The 15982-nt window shown below is 48.1% G+C and overlaps 1 protein-coding gene across 6 annotated transcripts in view; it reads left to right on the top strand.

The window, feature by feature from the left end:
- fars2 (phenylalanyl-tRNA synthetase 2, mitochondrial) overlaps nucleotides 1–15982 on the top strand; it is an 88646-nt gene that overhangs the window by 406 nt on the left and 72258 nt on the right. The window lies entirely within an intron of this gene.

Genomic DNA, 15982 nt, shown 5'->3' on the forward strand with positions numbered 1-15982 from the left:
GCTCGAAAGTTGGCTTGGTTAAAGTGTTAAAACTTATTAACGCCGCTAACAGACGACGTCACGCCAGAGAAACTTGATATCATGCATGACGGAGGTGCTTGAGTGCGATCACACTTTGACCTTCCCTCTGTCCAGTTACCTAACCAGGTGAGGGGATCACCTGACCATGACCTCGCTGTTAGGTTTGTTCATTATTTCAAACCGGTCACACACAAATCAGCCGAAAAGTTTAGCAAAATACTTTTAATTTAGGATAGTACTTTTTAGAATAAAGGTTTAATGGTTTAACAGGCAACGAATGGTCATTTTTTATGATAAAATTTGACCAATCAATCATTAATTTCATGGAAGAATATTAGAACATAGTCAGCTGTGATTCCTTCAGTTTCCTTTATAAACATGGAAAAAAAACAGCACTATTAGGTCCTGGAGCTGGGCTGCTTCCACCCTGAACATTGGAATCTGCTTGTAATTTCAATGTTCTCATGTTTGTAACTTGGTTGGAAAAATGAACAATGAAGTGTGTGACAATTTTGGTGACACAGATGAATAGGGTTGTAGTCCAGACCCCCTGGGGTCGAGGGGGTCCCATTGCAGTATTTACAGGCTCTGGAGCGCTTTTGTTGTTGTTGTTGTTGTTGTTTTGAGAATAAAATCTTCATGGTTGGTGTATCCACATGTGACACTGAGGAATTACCTGGCAACTGTGAACTGCAAAGATTCTACAAGTGTTAAGAAGTCACTCGTCCAGTCAGCGGTTGTGTTTGGAGCCTGGTGATTGTATACCCTATCACCACAGGCAGGGTGTCGTGACGACCAACCACCAGTCACTGAGAGGGAGAATGCAGGGTCCGTCTGACACACTGAGTCCATGGAGACGCAGTTCAAGGGTGATGATTGACTCTTCCAGGAAAATCCAACTGTCAACCTGACGAGACTTGTGGGTGGAATTATTGGACTTCAGTTGGCAGACAGTTTGGGTCAACAGAAAGACAGGCAGGTGATATCAATGAAGCAAAGACTGGCCCAGTGACGCACCTCCACACGGACGCACCTCCACACGGACGCACCACACGTGTCTCCGTCAGGCATTATTGGTTGTGGCTGCCGACGTCTGCTGTTAATTTTTCCGGTCCCCCCAACAGGACTGATGAACTGTTGGAGACATGTTCTACTTTTCTCCAGACCAGGTTGTTGCCATGGAGACGTAGGATTTTGAATTGACAGTAATGATTTGTCACAGTCAGGAGAAATGTGACAGCGGCAGACACTGCTCCAGCTTCAGCCAGTTGAGATCACAATTCACTATCTGGACATTCCAAGCAGTTGGGACTTGTTGTTGCAAAGAAGGTTTTCCTTTTAGAAAGAGAGTTGGTTTTGACCCTTGACCTCTGGATCAGGCTAAGGGTGGTGGCTGCAGGCATCAGGTGCTAATCAGAGCAGTGCTGACATTTTGGTTCAGATTGGATGTGCTTCTCTTTGGAGAGTATACATGTGCGCGCACACACACACACACACACACACACACACACACACACACACACACACACACACACCAATCTATCCAGAAGGGAGTGGATCTCAGTCTTCAGCATCAGAAAACGACCCACCAATTCCCATCTTCATTTGCAAATATTCTATTATATTAGATTGAAATTTGTGGTTCATTTGCATGGAAAAATGATGTGTGTGTGTGTGTGTGTGTGTGTGTGTGTGTGTGTGTGTGTGTGTGTGTTCAGTGATGTGTGGAAGGTCAGAGACGCATCCTGTTTGTGGATGTCCTGCTGTCTTTGAATGTAAAGGTCAATAGTTCTGCTGTGTGTGTGAGAAAGAGTTTGTATGTAATTTAATGCTGAACAATTTTGAAAAAACTCATTCCAATTATTATTAATTTAACTGGCAGAAGTGAGATTAGAGGTAATGTTCATTTTCCATCATTATTCTCATTTGAAAGAGCCATCAAGATGCTCATGGTGGGTGTTCGTGGGGGTCTGCATCAACAGCCGTGTGGGCACCGTCACATTATTGAATTCAAAATTTTGGTCTTCAATAACCCTTTGAGATATACTGCACCTTCCTGCTGTATTGAGATTTAAATAATCTTGAACTGTGCAGCCCTAAACTATAAAGATGCAGGATGTGGTGGTTGGTCTTTCAGTATTTGCCCCACCCTCCTCAACTGTGATTGAGACTCTGTCAGGCCCTACTTCCTGTATCCAGTACCTCATCACATCAAGTTATTGTTTTACATTGGCAATGTGTTGATTGGTGCGTGCCGCAATTTGTGTTTAACATCATAAACTGATTCTCTTAGAAGTTGGGAGAAGTTTTTATTTCTCAATTTTCTAGTGAACCAGTGTTCCAGAGTCCTTTTCCCAGTAGGAGGTCAGAAAAGTCCCCTCTCTGCGTGGTTCCGACGCTTTAAAAGAGGAAGTGTACTCTCAAACAGTGCGGAGCTCAACAAGGTCCCGAAGCAGCTGTTCTCAGACCTGATATCCAGCTGAAGGTTCCTGCGAGCAGCTGGCTCTCGTCACAGGTGTGGAAGCGTCCCTGCGGAGGCGGCTGACTGATGGACGGCACTGCAGGAGCGACACATCAATAAAGGAGGATTTTCCCTCTGTCCCAGCTGACCGGAGCAACTCACTCTGTCTCATTGAAGCTTTCAGTCTGAATCCTGCAGATCAACAGACGCTGCTGTCAGGATTCCTGCCGCGTTTATCCTCCAGCACGTCAGGCGTCCTCGCACCGTCACCAGGGAAACCAGAGAGAAACTTACTTCAGATACTTCTCCACACACGTTTGCTTTCAGCTGCACAGTCTTTGCTGGGTTTGGTGTTATTTCAGGTCACGACAGTTCTCCTCACCACTGCTCTCCAGGATGGACAGACGTTGACCCCAAATGTCTGACAGTGAAATACAGCGTCGTTAAAACCTGGCCAATGTGCTTCGTCACCTGAACATGAGGGGACCTGTGGTTCACTTCATTCAGACAGAATCAGAAACATACACAAACGGATTAAAAAGAAAATGAAAAAACAGTTACAGGAAGTTTTTGTGTTTGAAAAGAAGTGTTAGCGTCTAACAGAGAAGCTCCAGAGAGAAATATGTCCATTTGATTATACTGTGTGTCGCCATGGTGACGTGCAGGCTGAACTCTCTGTCTCTTTCTGCCTGGTGGTTCAAAGTTCAGAGGCTTCGTCGAACACCTCCTCTCATGTTCAGACCCACGGAGGAATCTGGGACCGGTCAGCCTGTGACCCCGACCTGATGGCCCCAAATCATCCAGCCATCCCTCCACGCTGTCCTCCAGCTCCTCCTCCAGCCCACCCCACACCTCCTCTGGTCCTGCCCCATACATCCTCAAGCCCCACCCCCTATACCTCCTCCAGTTCCTCAAACTCAATTTGAGAACCATCCCTCCACCCATCATTCATCCATCCATCCATCCATCCATCATCCCTCCATGTTCCCCCTCTCCTCCTGTTCAGGGTGGTGGGGGTGGAGCCTATCCCAGCAGCCTTCCCCCTGGACAGGTCACCAGTCCATGGCAGGGCCAACACATAGAGACAGACAACCATTGGCTCTCCCAGCCACGCCTACGGTCAATTTAGAGTACAATTGAGAACTTTAGAACTATTTTAATTGAATCATCAGAACCTTTCCTGAAATGGAAGCTGGCGGAGGAGAGGAGAGGTGCGCGGTGCTTCTCTGGCCCTTGCTGTTTTCCAGAGCTAAGATGAAAGGTTCTGTATTCCATCCCAGTCTACCTTGAGAACTGTGTGGCTGCTACACGATGTTTGTTCTGCCCCTCTGACCTCCGCCTGCTTTACAGTCGAGGTGTCCTGGGATTCTACTTTTATTTGCTGTGTTTAATGTCACTCTGGAGGTGTGGACATGGAGTCAGCAGAGCCGATGTAAACAAACCCGACCTCGCCTTTAATTGGCTAAAACATGCAAATATATTCAGACGGAGCCGCGGCTTTGATGTGGAGCTGAAAAACTGGAGAACCTCCAAACGAAAGGCAGCGGAACCAGAAGGAATGCTGGTGGTAACGAGTCTGAATGTTTATGACCGCAAAGTCAGAGACCTGCAGAGGGTCAGAGAACTGCAAAGACCCTCGAATCCTTTGAACAGTTGTTGTATTGCCATGTGTTACTCTTTGATATCGATACCTACATATAGATGGAGTGTTTAAATGCACACTTGAGCACCAAGACAGTAGGGTCACGCCTCGTTTCCACAGGCCGACGTTTGCTGTTGATGGCTGACACCCCTGCTCGTCTAGGAACGCCTGCTGCCTGGGGTGAGAGGCTAGTTTTGCCACCATTGATACATGAAATTCTATAACATGTTTGACTACTGTTTATATAAAAAGAAATTTAGGATAACATGATATATATTTGCTCCTAAATTGTACTGTGATGCTTTATTTAGGTTAACCCCACCCCCACACCAGTCTAAGCTGGCGTTGAGTGTCGTGTCAGGTGTATGCAATCGGCCAACTCAACTCCTCCCCTCCGACTGAGGCTTGAACCCAATTGTCATTATGTGATCGAGGAAGGCCAGTTCGGCCGAAACGTTATCACCTCTCTTCAATAAGTAACCTTGTATGGAGAACTCTGAGTTTGCGGCACCTTTCTACATTTTTTGCGTGTTTTGGCCCAGGTTGCCAGTACCTCTTACCTGATGTGCGTCTGCTCTTCTCCTCTTAAGGCTGGTTTTGCCACCCTGACGTTCGGCATGTCCACACAGAACAGTGCAGAGACCCCATTAGCCTGTTAGCGCACATGCATGCTGTTATTGCTAGCACACTGTCCATCATCCATGGCAGTGTCAGAGTTGACGTACACAATCCTGGAAATGTAGCTGTGTGTTGCTTCTACACCATCTCTGCCTTTTCAAAAGCAAACTTTCCTGGAAGATTTATGAGCGCCAACATTAAAGTAGTTTGGGCGGCCCGGTGGAGCAGTGGTCCTCCCTGTGGCCCCCCAGCAAGAAGGTTGTGGGTGGAGCAGTGGTCCTCACTGTGGCCCCCAGCAAGAAGGTTGTGGGTGGAGCAGTGGTCCTCCCTGTGACCCCCCAACAAGAAGGTTGTGGGTGGAGCAGTGGTCCTCCCTGTGGCCCCCCAGCAAGAAGGTTGTGGGTGGAGCAGTGGTCCTCCCTGTGGCCCCCCAGCAAGAAGGTTGTGGGTGGAGCAGTGGTCCTCCCTGTGGCCCCCCAGCAAGAAGGTTGTGGGTGGAGCAGTGGTCCTCCCTGTGGCCCCCCAGCAAGAAGGTTGTGGGTGGAGCAGTGGTCCTCACTGTGGCCCCCAGCTAGAAGGTTGTGGGTGGAGCAGTGGTCCTCCCTGTGGCCCCCCAGCAAGAAGGTTGTGGGTGGAGCAGCGGTCCTCCCTGTGGCCCCCATCAAGAAGGTTGTGGGTGGAGCCCCGGCTGGAGCACGGGGTCTTTCTGGGTGAGTCTCCATGTTCTCCCTGTTCCTGCTGGGTTCTCTCTGGTACTCCAGCTTCCTCCACAGTCCAAAGACATCAAGAGGGACCAGGTTAATCCAGACTCTAAATTGACCGTAGGCGTGGCTGGGAGAGCCAATGGTTGTCTGTCTCTATGTGTTGGCCCTGCCATGGACTGGTGACCTGTCCAGGGGGAAGGCTGCTGGGATAGGCTCCACCCCCCCCACCCTGAACAGGAGAAGAGGGAGAACATGGAGGGATGGAGGGAGGGATGATGGATGGATGATGGATGGGTGGATATAGTTTGCTCCACTTCAGCTGATATTCATTAGAAATAACTCGCCACAGAAGCTTGGATGCCATCTAGCGTCTCAGTGGTGTAATTGCAGATTACACAACGACTGCAGCGCACAAGGATTACGTGCTGACTCCAGCAAACTGTCGGCCACAGTTGGTGACGTGTGGGCTCAACGCACAAGTATGAATGCCCCCCCAGCAGATATCTTTCAGACCAGGATTCTGTGACCTTCCGTCATCTGTTGTCTCACCATGAACCCTCCTTCACGTTGTAATGAGACACGTGACCAGAAATTCATTAGTGGTGGATGTTTGATTGCTGTGTAAATGAACCCCTCCTGTAGCCTCCAACGATGGATGGATGAAGGATGGAGGGATGGAGGAAGGAGAGGAGATTAGCACAGCCTTCATTTGCTTACAGTAATAACGGTGTGAGCGGTCTGTCATTACTGCAGATTTCAGCCTTCGAGATGTCGTCCCACGTAGGTCAGACTGGATGGTTAATGGCTGCCTCCCAAACACAAGGGCATGTTTTTAATTTCGGGAGCAAAGAGACCGAGTCCACCAGACCTGATTGATGCGTGAGCCGCTTTTGTGTCTAATCTTGTGTTTTGGACTTTGAAGTTGTGATGCAGACACTAGAAGAGCATTACACCACCCGCAGTGTTCGCTACAACCTGAAAAATAACACAACACACTTTGTTTTGTAAGGCAGTTTTTTATGACTGGTAATCGGTGCTACTCAAGATAAAAAAGATAAAAATGCACTGCACGGATTGGATGAGTGGCCGTTCGCCCGTCCCTCCCTCCAAGGGGCCTTACGCAGATCAAGGACAGGATCTGAGTCCGGTCCTCAGCCAGGCATCCATCTCCCCAGCAACACTCCGGCTCCTCCCAGATGAGATGAACTGAACTCAGTGCCTCCAGCACGTTGCAGGACTAGTTGGACATGTCCAGGAAACCTCCAGCAGCAGGAGAAGCTGGAACCGTCTCAGCTGACTTGAAGTAGAAACAGTTCAAGTCAGCTTCTGCTTGGACATCTGAACTCTTCGCTCTGAGTCAGTCGGGTCACTGGCCGACACCTCTGGCCAACTTTCCCAAGCTCCTAGTGAACTGTCGTGTGGTTCTGTTGCAGTGAGAGCACAATCCCACCCTGATCAAGGGTTTGGGTGACCGCTCTGTTCTCAGCTCGGTGCAATCGTATGAAGGGTGGGAGGAGTTACGTCACTGACGGGCAGCAAGCATGGCGGACAGACAAGTTGAGTTCGTGGCAAAGAACAAAACCATGATGCAAATAAAATAAACACAATACAAATAAAAGAGATACATTGGACGCTGTCCAAGTTACCGGGACCGTAATCGCTCACGGATGGGGTGAAACCATAAATGTTGCTATGTGACTGTACTTCAATATTTTATATCCGTAGAGCCAGTTGGAACAAGCCTAGAACCAAAACACACCAGGGGCTGTTTGCCTGCCGTGTTTTTTCAAACTCTAAACAATAGGTCACATGACCGACAAGGCCAGCAGAACCACATTAGACGGCGAGGTCAGAGGTCATCAAACGGGACTCTTTCCACCCCAGAGGCTCCTTCATTATTGTATGGAATTCTATTAAATGCAAACAGTCTCCATCCCCCAGGAGCCGCCGGCCATCTCCCCACTGACGGACTTCAACTGGTCCCTAGAAGAAATTTATACACACCTGGTACTGATAAACTATCACGTGATTGGCCACAGAGCTGCCGCAGTGACATGAGCCTCTGATGGAACGACCTTGACCAGCATGCTAACCATGCTAGCCACAAGAGCACTAGTGTTTATTTGCCTGACAGTGATGACAAATTAGCTTCTTTGCTAATTGTTGGGAACTGCAGGGCAGTGTGTGTGTGTGTGTGTTTAATGTAGTCTTCAGTCTTCTGCTGTCCAAATATCAACCAAGACGTCAGGTTGATTTCTCTCAGTTAGCAAAAAGAAAATGTGTGTGTGTGTGTGTGTGTGTGTGTGTGTGTGTGGTGTCCATCTGCTGTAGAAAGCCCTTCCTGAACCTGCTGAGACGTGCGCACACACACATACATACATACACACATACACACACACATTTAAACACATTTATGCAGAGGATCGACAGTGAGCTGTGCTGTTATGTAAAATCTGAAACGCTTCCTGGACACCCCCCCCCCACACACACACACACACAAACACACACACACACACACACACACACGAGGGGTGTCGCAGAACACACAATTCTCAGTTTTGGAGGTTTTCATCTCAGTGGGTAAAGAAAATGCAACATAAATTAGCTTCTTTTTATAAAATCGCTTCTCTCAAGTAACCTCTCTCTGTGTTTCCTGCAGAACACAGCAGTTGTGCTGCAACCAGCTGCAATATACTGAGTAAAGTACAAGATTCTGAAGAACCTCCTTATAAATATTCTGCCACATAAATAGAACCCAGTGACACGATTGTGATGGAGGCGCAGCATTCAGACAATTGACCATAGAGTTTCTAAAGAAGTCGGTGATGGCGGTGTCTGGCTGCATCTCGTTGACCTCTGCTGGGATCGATTTGGTCTGGACGCTTCCAACGAGATGTGATTGTACATAAAACGATCAAAATGGTAATGAAATAATGACGTCATGATGTAGATTTGAAGTAAGTTTGAATTCATGATTTTCAGGTCTGTCGCCATAACAACAAGCCTACAACTTTTGTCGAGTGTGGTTTCCTGAATGGAGCCCTGGTCAGTTGGCTAGAGGAAGGGCTCACATCCATGTGGTAACAGAGCTACTGATTTTCCTGGTGTTTGGCATCACGACCTCTGACCTTCAGGTGCTCGTCCAGGCTGGATGGAGCGTCTAAAGAACATGTTCTCACCATCTCTACCTAAATCTCACCTGAGCCTCGTCTGTCTCCCTCTTCATCTCAATCCTTCTTTTATGACCTGCGAGGCCTCGCTGGCTCCGCTCTTCGGCTCCGCTCCCTTCAGCCTTTGTCTGACAGCGACGGTCGGTAGAAGTTAAAACACTGTGCCGCTAACGAGCAGACGGCCGAGTGGGTGGGGCTTCCTGAGGAGCTGCCGGAGGATTTGAAGGAAGCTGGAAGCAATTCCTGCTGTACTCCCTGTTCCCATGGTGGCACGAATGCGAATATTCACAAACCGCCGCTTCCACCTCAGACTTGACTGGCGCTCCTCTCAAACAGATCAAAGTAATGCTGGAATGACGCCATCATGAGGCTGATCAGAATCCACGTACATGATTGATTGATGATTGAATGATTGATTTTGAAATGCTTGTGTCTGAATGGAGTTTTAGTCAGTTCAGAAAGTCCAACATGAATGAGCTCAAGACTGGAGCCTAATGGATGAGGTGGGCAGGAGTCGCGACAGGTTGGCGGCGGCTGGTCCAATAGGATCACATCCTGAATCGATGACTTGATCTGACATCAAGGTCAGAGATGGAACGATCGTCAGTCACAAACCACATCCACATTTGGTTGGAAGTGAATCGTGACACTGACTTGACTTCAGCAGAATTGTGCGGTTTGCTGAAGGGCCTGCGAGCTCTTGGATGCGATGATCTGACTGTTTGTGTTTTCTTCAAGGCCAGACAGAGTTTAGGTGGGGAGAGGAAGTGAAGGTCAGCACCAGACGTGGAGGTTGAGGAAGGAGATCCTTCATACATGTAGAGGATCTCTGAGAGCGTGCCGGCAGCGCTCCAGGTCAGTCGCTCAGCCCTTCCTTCTTCTCCTGCTGCTAATTACTCTCCGACACCACTGTTCAGGCCGCCACACGTCGCCCTTCCTCCTCCCGGGTCTCCTCTTTTATCCCCCGGCTGAAGCAAACTTCTCTCTTTATTAGAGATGTGAGTTTTAAAGGAAAGCCGTCTAAAGCCACTCTGTTCCTCATTCTTCCTCCCGGGCTTCCTCGCTGCAGTAACACAGAACTCCCTCTGAATACTGTCTCCACGTTTTAACATAATTTCTAGATTTTGAAGCGGGTGGATAAGAAACAAGCTTTTTATGTCATTAGGGTGAGGAGGAAAGCTTCTTATGTAGCGAGGCTCCGCTCCACTAGAACTGTTTCAGGTAACAAAACCTTTATTCCTCCTACACTTCTGAAAGTCCCGATCCACTAAGCAGGTCCCCTGCTTCACACAGAAGAAGTTGTTTAAAGGGATTCGTCACCCAAGAAGTATATTTTGCCTTTCAAGTACTCACTAATAGATGTTTTGAGCTCGCACTGATGTTTTATACCTCCTCCCTGACATGATCACTTCCTGTTGGACTTTAAACACACCTCATACATAACATGACCACTTCCTGTTGGACTTTAAACACACCTCATACATAACATGACCACTTCCTGTTGGACTTTAAACACACCTCATATATAACATGACCACTTCCTGTTGGACTACAAACACACCTCGTCCCTTACATGATCTCTTCCTGTTGGACTTCAAACACACCTCGTCCCTTACATGATCACTTCCTGTTGGACTACAAACACACCTCGTCCCTTACATGATCTCTTCCTGTTGGACTACAAACACACCTCGTCCCTTACATGATCACTTCCTGTTGGACTTCAAACACACCTCGTCCCTTACATGATCACTTCCTGTTGGACTACAAACACACCTCGTCCCTTACATGATCTCTTCCTGTTGGACTACAAACACACCTCGTCCCTTACATGATCACTTCCTGTTGGACTACAAACACACCTCGTCCCTTACATGATCACTTCCTGTTGGACTACAAACACACCTCGTCCCTTACATGATCTCTTCCTGTTGGACTACAAACACACCTCGTCCCTTACATGATCACTTCCTGTTGGACTTCAAACACACCTCGTCCCTTACATGATCACTTCCTGTTGGACTACAAACACACCTCGTCCCTTACATGATCTCTTCCTGTTGGACTACAAACACACCTCGTCCCTTACATGATCACTTCCTGTTGGACTACAAACACACCTCGTCCCTTACATGATCTCTTCCTGTTGGACTACAAACACACCTCGTCCCTTACATGATCACTTCCTGTTGGACTACAAACACACCTCGTCCCTTACATGATCACTTCCTGTTGGACTACAAACACACCTCGTCCCTTACATGACCACTTCCTGTTGGACTACAAACATACCTCATATCTAACATGATCACTGCCAGTTGGACTTCAAACACACCTCATATATAACACGATCACTTCCTGTTGGACTTCAAACACACCTCATATCTAACATGTCCACTTCCTGTTGGACTACAAACATACCTCATATCTAACATGACCACTTCCTGTTGGAGTACAAACACACCTCACATGCAACATGACCACTTCCTGTTGTAGTACAAACACACCTCACATGTAACATGACCACTTCCTGTTGGACTACAAACACACCTCATATATAACACGATCACTTCCTGTTGGACTTCAAACACACCTCATATCTAACATGACCACTTCCTGTTGGACTGCAATGAATATCTCATTCCTCTGGTACTCTAGTAATACTCAAGGATACATGAATATAGTTGGGAACAAATGTACTGTTTGTTTGCAGGTAAAATGAAAATCTTGGTGTGAAAATTATTTTCTGATTGGCAAATGGATTTAAAAAATCCAGATCCTGATGATGGGTTGCCGTGTTATTGACATTCGGGTGGTTGGAACATCTCCAGTGTTTAAATGTGGAGAGAATGATGCTTGCTGACAGGTATCCATTTGGGACTCGGTGATCCGGAGGGAGTAGGGGACCTTGAAGTGGTTCTGCTGGACAGTAGGACAATAGTTCAGGCTAACGTGATTGCCCTCATTTAAGCGTTTGTCCCGATGTCGTCCCACACCTGCACAGCTCATGCAGTGATGGAGGATGTAACAGTAAAAAGGTGTTGTCTTCTCACCAAAGTACTTGGAGTGGGGCGAGTGTGTGAGCCACCTTCACATCCCCAAACACCAAGATCTGATCTGCCAGGTGCAGCCAAGAAAACCCTGTGAGAGGGTTCCTGCTGCATAGCTGCAGCCTGGCTAGCATATGTTAACTGGGGTGCCACCAGGATTCACCCGCCTCCACACTTCCTCTCGCTCTCTCTCGCTCTCTCTCTGGCTGTCTCTCTCTGGCTCTTTCCCCCCCTCCCACAAACACACACACACACACACACACACACACACACAGTGGCAGTGATAGTGAACAGGTGTACAGGTGATGTCTCTGCAGGAAGGAGACTTCCCCTTCAAAGCTGAGCAGAGACAACCTGGTTCCTTCAAAATAAAAAGCATGAAACTCTCTTAATACTACAACTACTCCCACAACTAATAATTATAGTAATGGTATTATTATTATTATCACATTCTCAAAGTTGTATAAACGTACCCAGACATATAAGATGTCATGGATTCAGCTTCTCTATAGTTTCACGCCTGCATCCAAGTCCAGCTCTGTTTCCTGTCAGAGGACGTGTTCATTTCCTGCTGTCTTGTGCTGAATCTGACAGACTGTGAGAGGAAAACTGGCCTTTGAGCTGCAGCTGCGTGCTCACTGATGATTGATTCACATCCTGAGGGACGGCACCTCGGCACTGATCGATTCGCTGGCCTGCTGCTGCGAGACCAAACTTCACACGCTCAGCTCCACCTCCGGGATGACACAGACTTTTGTGGCGACCCTGAGAGGACGGCCACCAGTGTGAAATAGTCACAAACGCTGAATAAATCAAGGAGTAAATGATGCAGTCTGTTGCAAAGCTGTGGAGGCAGACGCAGGCCGGCGAGGACCATGATATTAGGTTGTCCTCAGCACAGGAGAGGAGGACGACGACTTCATACACGCTCAAAACGGTAAAAAGCGAAGACTTGTGACTGTGAACTTGAACTTTTCATCTTCTCACTGATTCGATGTCGTGCTGCTCGTTAAAAAATGTCCGTCCTGAAGGCGAAGAGAGCCACCGTTGAAATATCATTGAGACGCATCGAATGGCAGAACTGAGAGGAAACTGGGGTCCCAGCAGAATGGAGGGGACAGATTTGGACTGAGACGTGTGTGGCGTGAGCCGAAGCAACAGTCACATGACTCTCACTGTAGATGGAAATGCGATTATTTGACCAGCGCACATCCGGGGAGGTTTGAAGCTCCTTTTAGGTTTTTAGCTTCTTATGCCGCTGCCATGTTTACACCGGGTCCGTCTGTCCGTCCAGTCACCTTGAGGACATTTCTTCCAAGACAGCACAAACATCCACACGGACTTGGCCTGACGGAAGGCCTGTAAAGGTCAAAGGTCACTGTGACAGGTACACGTACTTTTTAGTTGTATTTGTTAATGGATGTAAATTGTTGCAGAAGTGGAATAAAAAAGCAAAACTACACAAAAACACACAAATACAAGGCAATGTGGATGGATTTTGTTTATTTGGGAGTGAGCGTGATCTCTCGCTCCCGCGCTGACACTCCCAGACGTTCCGGTGAGCAGACAGGTTCCCCGTCATGGTGCCCTGGAAGCTTCACCCATCTTTCTCATTCATGAAAACACTACCAACCGAGAGACAGAGAAGATGTCGGAAGTTGTATAACCGTCCGTGTCAGCGGGCAGGCGCCGTCGTGAACAGGAAGTGGTCACTGTGCCAGAGAGGGACTCCCTCTGATGGGTGGGGGCAGGTGATGCTCCGGCAGAGAGAGAGAGAGAGAGATGCCACCTGCTCTCTGAGGTCCTCACAAACACAATCATTCTGATCCCACACACACACTCATGGTGCTGTTTGCATCACTGATGATGTAACTAGCTGGTCACTGACCTGCTCAACAGGCCGGCGACGACTCAGGTGCCCATCATCGTCAACACTGTAGTCTCAGCCCCGGAGCCCCTCCTCCTCGTCCGTCATCATCACATGACCCCTCCAGAAGGTCTGAGCTGCATTCTTGCGTTGAAGGTGTGGATCCGAATCTTCAGTGGCTCCTGACTTGGATCAAGGTCACACCAACATCATGGCAGCCAAACTTGACACCGTTTCACTGTCTTTAGAATGAGGCCACTTGGAGAGTGCAGGCTGCCGCCATCGCGAGCCAAACCCAGTCCAAGTATGACGCACTGATCTCCATCTACAACTTCCTGTCCCAGGAGACTGAACAGCCTTCGCATTTGGCCTCACATGACTCCAACGCATCCTCATGACCTTGACGTTGACCCCACGGAGGCCATCAGGAGTTGACGCCTCTGTAACGCCGGGTGTTGGAGGGTTTCTCTCTGTAGAGGAATTATTTGGCGTTCATTGACTCCAGTCAGGAGCTGATTCAGAACATGAGATGATGGCGAGGAGCAGATCAAATGGGGTGTGATGGAAGCGGCTCCAGAGGAAGCGGAGCACGACTGGTCGTGTGTCGAAGTTTGAGAAAATCCCTTGTTTAGTTGCCAAGACGTCACTCTGACTAACGGCAGTCAGCAGAGTACTTGTGATGTGGCATCTGACGCCGCCAAGGACGGACTGCAGCACGCCATCCAAAAGACCCCCCTGAAATAAACTTCTAAATGTGTGTGAAGCTCCGAGGCTCGACGCTTTTACTCTCTGCTTGAAAGAAAATGCCGGACTGCAGGAAATACTGCGCTGCGGTCGCCAAGGTTACAGTGTTGCATGAGCATGTATGCAGGTGATGAAAAAGACGTCTGAGCTGAGCGCCACCAGGCCAGCGACTTCCTCACACTGCGATCCAACAGCAGGTTGAGTGTAGAGGGAGTTGTGGGATGATAAATCACATACTGCAGGGGGGGGGGGGGGCAGACATGAAGATGAAAGACCACAGAGAGAAAGAACTCAAGGTTGAAGTGTTTAAACTTGTTTTGACAGGAAACTCTGAGGGGTTTTGGTTCTTCAGCAGACATGTTCTCCAGAACACGAGCCTGACTGGAACCTGGTGGCAACGTTAGATCAGAACCTCTTCAAAGGCTCGGTCCTGTTCGAGGAATATTTGTTTCCAGAATTAGTGCTTTGAATAATTTTAATGATCAGTCGTGACTCGTGCTGTCTTATGGCGTGACTGCTCGGAACAAACCAAGACGGCTTGGCATCAGACAGCTCGGTGTCCAACCAGAACAGGAAAGCTAACCAAGTCACATTATTCTGTTAGAGAATTTACACCAAATTTTACCCACCATCTTTTTTTTCTTCCAACTGTTCCACCCATTCAGGTACCGATGTTCACTTCAGGTTCGCATGTGAACGCGCGGCCCAATGAGATCTTGCACTCTTGTTCTGACCCGTGTAGCTGCTGACGTAGAGGAACGCTGGGAAGGTCTCCATCATCTGGAGGAACAAACTCTGCATCCTCTTCTGGTCTGGATGACATGAGGTGAAAATGAAGATTCGTGTGAACCTGCAGGCCCCCACAGGGTTTGATCCGGCGCTCACAACTCTAGGTTGAGGGAAAAGTCCATGTAACGTTTCCTGCAGCTGATGATTCAGAGGTCACTGACAAGTCTTTATGACCTCTGACCCCTAGATTCAAATCATCTCACCACTGCCACAAACTTGCAAAAAAACCTCATGGCTGCGTAAACCCAGTAAACACGGAGTCCTTCAATCGCCAGCGTCCCTCCTCCCCTGCTAAACCCAGTGAACACATATGTTCTGAAGTGGACTCGTGGCCGCTTCTCGACCTTTGCAGTGACACGTGTTCAGCCAATTTATGAACCCGAGAACGTAAGACAAATCAGACCCCAGCTGCTGCGACCTTTACTGAACATTTTTATGCTCCTCGGAGGAAGAATGAGGTGATTTATCAGTTTTTAGTCCATAAAACATCAAGCAACCTTTACTTTCATGTTGTGGTGTTGTAATGAACATTGCAGTACTTCTTCAGTTTGAGACCCAAAACACTCAAAGGGAAACACCCCCTTTCCAGCCATTGGGCTAAGCTAACTAGCCTGGACCTGAGCTAGCTGATGCTAACACTTCCCACCCACTACCAGTCAGGTCGATCTATCCTGATTTGTACTGCTACATGACTTCAAAGTTGTGTTTACCAGTACTTCACCTGTATGACCGTCATATGTCCAACTGCCTGAGTTTCATACTGTGTGTGTGTGTGCTTTCTTGTACTTGCTACAAGGTGAGGACCAGAGTATATTTTTAACCAGGAGAGTGAGGACATTTCATTTGGTCCTTACATCTTCAAAGGGCTGTTTGACTGTCAGGACTTGGTTTTGGTTCAGAGTGAGGATTAACTTCT

This window comes from Aulostomus chinensis, chromosome 21 (genome assembly GCF_037954235.1).
Source record: "Aulostomus chinensis isolate RoL2024-O1b breed Wild chromosome 21, RoL_Achi_v1.0, whole genome shotgun sequence".
Lineage (NCBI taxonomy): Eukaryota > Metazoa > Chordata > Actinopteri > Syngnathiformes > Aulostomidae > Aulostomus > Aulostomus chinensis.